This window comes from Colobus angolensis, unplaced genomic scaffold (genome assembly GCF_000951035.1).
Source record: "Colobus angolensis palliatus isolate OR3802 unplaced genomic scaffold, Cang.pa_1.0 Scaffold244, whole genome shotgun sequence".
NCBI classification, from domain to species: domain Eukaryota; kingdom Metazoa; phylum Chordata; class Mammalia; order Primates; family Cercopithecidae; genus Colobus; species Colobus angolensis.
Genome location: NW_012115644.1, coordinates 4,562,349 through 4,568,289, shown reverse-complemented (window position 1 = coordinate 4,568,289; position 5,941 = coordinate 4,562,349). Strand labels below are relative to the sequence as shown.

Sequence of the window (5,941 nt, the reverse complement as noted above, 5' to 3'; positions counted from 1 at the left end):
TTTAGCTGGGTTTGGTGGCCTGAGCCTGTTGTCAGGCTCTCAGGAAGCTGAAGAGAGAAAATTGCTTGAGACCAGGAGTTTGGAGGCTGCAGTGAGCTATGAATGTGCCACTGTACTCCAGCTTGGGTGACAGAATGAGATCTTGTCTCTAAAAAACAAAATAGATTACTTAGAGGGAATAAGACCTCTAGGATGGGAAGAGGCCACAGAGTAAAGTCCTCCCCATTCTGGTATTTGGACATTCCATGTCCCCATATTAAAGGCTGCTCCTGCAAAAGTAAAGTCTGCCTAACCAAAAAATCTTATCCATATACACAGAGTCTATTGGGAAATAACCTAGAGAAAACTCATGCTGGCTGCTTAGAAAAATCAAATTAAGCTGTGCTACATTGTCTAATCAAACTCACTAGAAGGATCATGCAACGTGCATTACATAGGAACATAACCCAAAAATGCCAACATAGAGATCACTGTGAAATTCCTGAACTTGGCCAATACCCTATAAATTTAAGAAGATGGATCTTCTTCCCACTAGCAAGTCTATACTTGTTCCTGAGATATATTAATAGTCCCCTCATTACATTTCTCCTTCCATTTTACACAAAGAACTTAAGGTCCCAGAATAGGTTAAAACAATCACTACCAAGCTGGGCACCAGGGATATAGCCGAGACTGACCCCAAGACTGAGCAGGAACTCACCTTAGTGGTGCAGACACTCCTGCAGCAGATCCAAGATAAATTTCAGACCATGTATGGCTAGATCATTGGGAGAATTGATGATATGAGTAGTTGCATTGATGATCTGAAGAAGAACATTGCAGATCTCATGACACAGGCTGGGGTGGAAGAACTGGAAGGTGAAAACAAGATACCTACCACACAAGAGGTGAAAGTTGCTAATAATTTATACTGAAATCTGGAACACCATTTTTCCAAGCCAAGAGAAGATTGAATGGCTTTTTGCAGCTAACTACTATGTGTAGACAGGTTTTATATTATAAAAAGTGTGCATTTTTATCACATACTATATAGTTAGTCTATAGAGTGATTTACCCCCCAGTTTCTTAAACATGGTATCTTCACATCTTGGACCTTGGTCAATTGTGCTATTAATTATTAAACATTAAAACTTTGCCAGTTCCTGCAAAAAAAAAAAAAGTTCTATTCCCAAATTCCTATTCTTCTTTGACCCAACTGGAGGCCATACTCAGGTGCTCGGGTTGAGTCTTGTCCTTTCTTCAACAGCTTGCATCAACCACCATCAAGGCTGGGGTTGGAATAACTTAAGCGTCTGCTAAGCTAGACTGCTTCAACCCCAGTGTCTCATGTGTTTCAGCCCTTCAACCTGTGAGTTTAGAAATTCTTAAAGAAATCTTCAGAACAAAATATAAGCATTATAGTGCTTACATCTCAGCACCCACACATCCCTAACAGCATTTTTCAAGTCAAAGCATATACTACATCTATTACAACCTAAATCCACATCATCATTGCCAGCCGTAGATTACACCAGATAGAGTATTAATATTATTGAGTTGAAGAATGTAGATTGTGAAAAATAGTAAAAGCATTATTATTGATAAATAAGCATGGGCTATTTCGAGAAATACTTTGTCTCAGCCAACCAAGTGCAGCCTAGAACCAAAACACACCAAAGGACCTACTTTGGCTCTTTCTCCCTAGGCATTTGCGTTTCAGACTTTTCCAATTCAGAGGGAAAAGCCCATCCAACAAAAAACAGCAGCAACAAAAAGCTTACCCCACAAAAAGTTCTGTTCTGAAAGACAGAAGAAGAGGGCTGGAATTCTCTAAATAATTCCCAGAGACTGGCTTCTTCCTCCTCGGGCCTGGGGAAAAGCAGGGCCAGCTTACTTCCCCAGCTGTTAGAAGAGACGAAACTCACACAATGCCAAAGAGCCCACCCAAAAGATGATAAAAATCAAAGTAGTAGCTACCTGGAGGAATGGGTGACTGAAAAGGGGCTCTAGAAAACTTTTCAGTATCATGAACAGATTGTCTATTTTGATCTGAGTAGTGATTACATGTAGGTATACACAGGCAAACATTCATCAACCCATTCACTTAAGATTTGTACATATCACTGCATGTAAATTATACTCCAAGAAAAAAAAAAAAGGAAAAACATTCTCACACACATGCAAAAAAAAACTTTTTTCCCAATAAGAAACACCCCAGCCTTTCCCCAGTTTTCTGGATTACTAGAAGTGATTGATTTCAAAGAGAGAATAAAGGGGCAGCCCAAAAGAGGAAGACTATGATCTCCAAGCTGACTTGTCCCCATCTCCATGAAATCTCATGGAAGGAAAAGCATCTCAAGGAAAGAGAGACAAAGAGATTATCAGGGTTCTTCCAAGAGGAAACAATCCTGCACTCTCACCCTCGTAACTTGGGTCTCATGAAAGAGAATGCATTCAGAAAGTCATCACGTTAAGGTGCATTGTGACTTTAAATCTCTTCCGTTAAAAACAATGTGTACTCCTCTAGGGAAACCTGGCCCAATATACCTGAGAATTCCAGAAGAGCCGTTCTAGCCTCTGAGCAATCCCTGCCTGAAAGCACAGTTGCACAATCGCAGTTCAATGAATCTGAGCCACAGATTCATCCTCAGGGATGTGCCAAATGACTTTCATTTTACAAGGGTTCTTACATTATTAAAATTGAGGAAATAATCATTTGAAGGCATCAGTTAAAACTTAAAAAAAAGAAAAGAGCACAAGACAAAATATATATATGAAATATTTTTAAATCTTAAGGCACTGCCATACCCGCATATCCCATGCATGGGCGGGATGGTGGTATCTTCTTCTCCAGCCTGCCCTTCACCTCCTCACACACAAACCACCACCGCCACTCAGACAGGTGAATTGTTCTGTGTTCCTTGACTGGGAAGAAGGATGTGTCAGCAGATAACAAACTTTAAGGCAGTTTATTCTTGAATTGGGATTTTAAAACTTAGGTCAGGCAGTTGGGATGTGTGAGCAGAAAAAAATTAAAATAAAAAACAAAAAAATAAAGAAAACATAGGTAGTTTAGAGGTCAAAAAGAAGCCATAATACATACAGTATATTGAGGAAAACACATGAGTAAAAGGAAAATGTCCCAGTCTTACCCCATCTCTCTCCAGTCTTCAACCTCTGGACTAGAAAAGAGTCCTCAGCCTTGAGGAAGAGTTTATCTTACTTCAGTGGAAACAGAGAAGTAGTAATAGAGAGTCTAATGGGTCCCAAAAAGAGGAAACTTGCCTCCAGCTCTTGGGCTGTGTGATTGACATAACTAATTCCATCTTAGAAAAGGACTCCATTTTGGTTGGGTATAGTGGTTCATGCCTGTAATCTCAGCACTTTGGGAGGCCGAGGTGGGTGGATCATGAGGTCAGGAGTTCAAGACCAGCCTGGCCAACATGGTGAAACCCCATCTCTACTAAAAATACAAAAATTAGCCAGGCATGGTGGCAGGCACCTGTAATCCCAGCTACTCAGGAGGCAGGAGAATCACTTGAACCCTGGGGGACAGAGGTTGCAGTGAGCTGAGATTGCGCCACTGCACTCACTGGGCAACAAAGTGAGACTCCGTCTCAAAGAAAAAGAAAAAAAACTCCATTTTATATTTCACAGAGCACTTTGCCAACAAGGATAAGATGCTTTGTTTAACAAACAAATAAAAAAAAAAAAGAAAAGACTGCTGGCAACCAGATAAGGATGTAAACAAGCGTACTCTTCCATTATCAGTTCTTGCCAGAGGACTCTGACTGTAAAGAATTAGGCTTCTGCAACTCAAAAACAGCTCTCTTTACTGACACCGTCTTGCAGTCACTTGTGATAAGAATTTGGCACCTGCCACTGAAGGCTCTGCCACCTCAAAAACTCTTCTTGCAAGACCAAAGGGACGCCTGGGCAAGACCAGGACTCTTGTCTTCTTAGCTCCCGCTGGACTGGTTAATTAATCCTTTCTCCTGTCTCTTTTTCCTCCTGATGTTAAATATTACTTTGTTTGTTGTGGAATGTTTAACCTAAAACATTTCTATATTGATGAAATATACTATTATGTATGGTTTGCAATATTGACTGACTTGTGGAGTGGCTGGAACCTGTGTGCCCGTGGTTCTGACTACAGAGTGAACAGGAAGTACTAAGAACTGCCTCCTGGGAACTCCATATAGCTCGTGGACTAGAATAACATTAATAAAAGCCTGACATTGTGGAAAGACATACACATGCATGGATCTGTTTATCTCTAATCTCACACTGCTCACCACTGGCTGAGGTCTAGGATGGAGTCAAAACCCCTAGATAAGCCGGTAGTCTCTGGAAGAAATAAAAACCTGGCCCCATTGCTCAGGCAGAGGCTCTGGAGAGAAATGACTGCATGGGGTGCCTGGGCAGATGGTACCAGACACAGTGGCAGAAGCTTCTCTGTGCCCTGAACAGCACGAGAGCAGGGTAATTTCCATGCCCTCCCCAGCCCCAGAGAAGCACAAAGCAGTACAGAGTGATGAAAATAAAGGGCCTGTGAAAATGGAAATGTGGATCATCTAGGCAATTGCATGGTTTATCATCTAGGGACCAGACAGGATGACAGCTATTCCAAGGGATGCCAGTGTCAGCAGATGACATCAAGGACCACACTGACCTTCTGCCTCCCCCTTAACCACCCAGTGGTTACTGCTAGCCCACAGGGCACTCTTGTGGAAATTAGAAAAAGGCATCTGTAAAGTATGTACTGCCTAGAGAATGAAGGTCAGATGAAATGTTAGTCCCCTAGGCTCTCTGCCCCACCTCCACCTCTAAGCTATATGGCATAATACTTGAGAAATAGATCTCAAGGCCAGGCACAGTGGCTGACACAGGTAATTCCCACACTTTGGGAGGCCAAGGCAAAGCAACATAAGGAGACCTAATCTCTACAGAAAAAAAAAAAAATTAGCCAGGCATGGTGGTGCATGCCTGTGGTCCCAGCTACTTTGGAGGTTGAAGTGGGAGGCTCGCTTTGGCCTGGGAGGTTGAGGCTGCAGTGAGCCATGACTGTGCCACTGCCCTCCAGCCTGGGTGACAAAGCCAGACCCCGTCTTTTAAAAAAAAAAAATAGAAAATAGACCTCAGGTGGTCTGACCGTTAGACCCGTTTCACACAACCTCCAAACCTGGCTGAACAGCGAAGATTAGCTCATCTCAGGGAATTTAGCTGAAAATCTCGAGCAAACTTAATGTATAGCAAGGTAAAATAATAGTATTCAAAAAACAAAACTACAATTAAGGAAATATAACAATATCCACAAGATACTCAAGTTTGTTTTATTGTAATATTAATTTGATGCTTAGTTTTTATCACAAAATTCTATTTCACACCATAATTCTTGATAATTTATTCTATGTAGACACAGAGAAGAAAGGGAACCTGGGAGGAAATACAAGCTAACCAGTTAATAAGTAGGGGTGCAGACTCTAAGCCAGAACAACCACAGGGAAGAACATCTCATCCAAATTCTGAGCTTTATAAAAGAGAAAACTGGGAGCAAGAGAAAATTATGTTTGCATAGGATTTAGGAATCTTTAAATCATTTTCACATACCTTTGTTGATTCCTGAAATATCTCTGCTTCCATGAAGCAGAAATTATTACCCTCTGTTTAGGAGAATGGAATATAAAACAGCAACTCATAGGGAAAAAAAAAGAATGGGATAAAGAAGTGAAGAAAGGGGAAGTACAAGATATAAAAATTTTATTTTTAAACACAGCTGTCCATTGATATGGGAAAAATGTGGGAGGGGATTCTGAATGATTTTTTATCCCCTTCCCTTCTTTATATTTCTCTACAGATTTTTTTTTTTTTTTTTTTTTTTTTTTGAGACAGAGTCTCACTCTGTCACCTAGGCTGGAGTACAATGGCATGATCTTGGCTCACTGTAACCTCCACCTCCCAG

General features: G+C 41.1%; 1 pseudogene; it reads left to right on the top strand.

Annotated features, from left to right (window-relative positions):
• LOC105514435 overlaps positions 1-914 on the top strand; it is a 49,835-nt pseudogene extending 48,921 nt beyond the window's left edge.
• Positions 915-5,941: the final 5,027 nt, after the last annotated feature.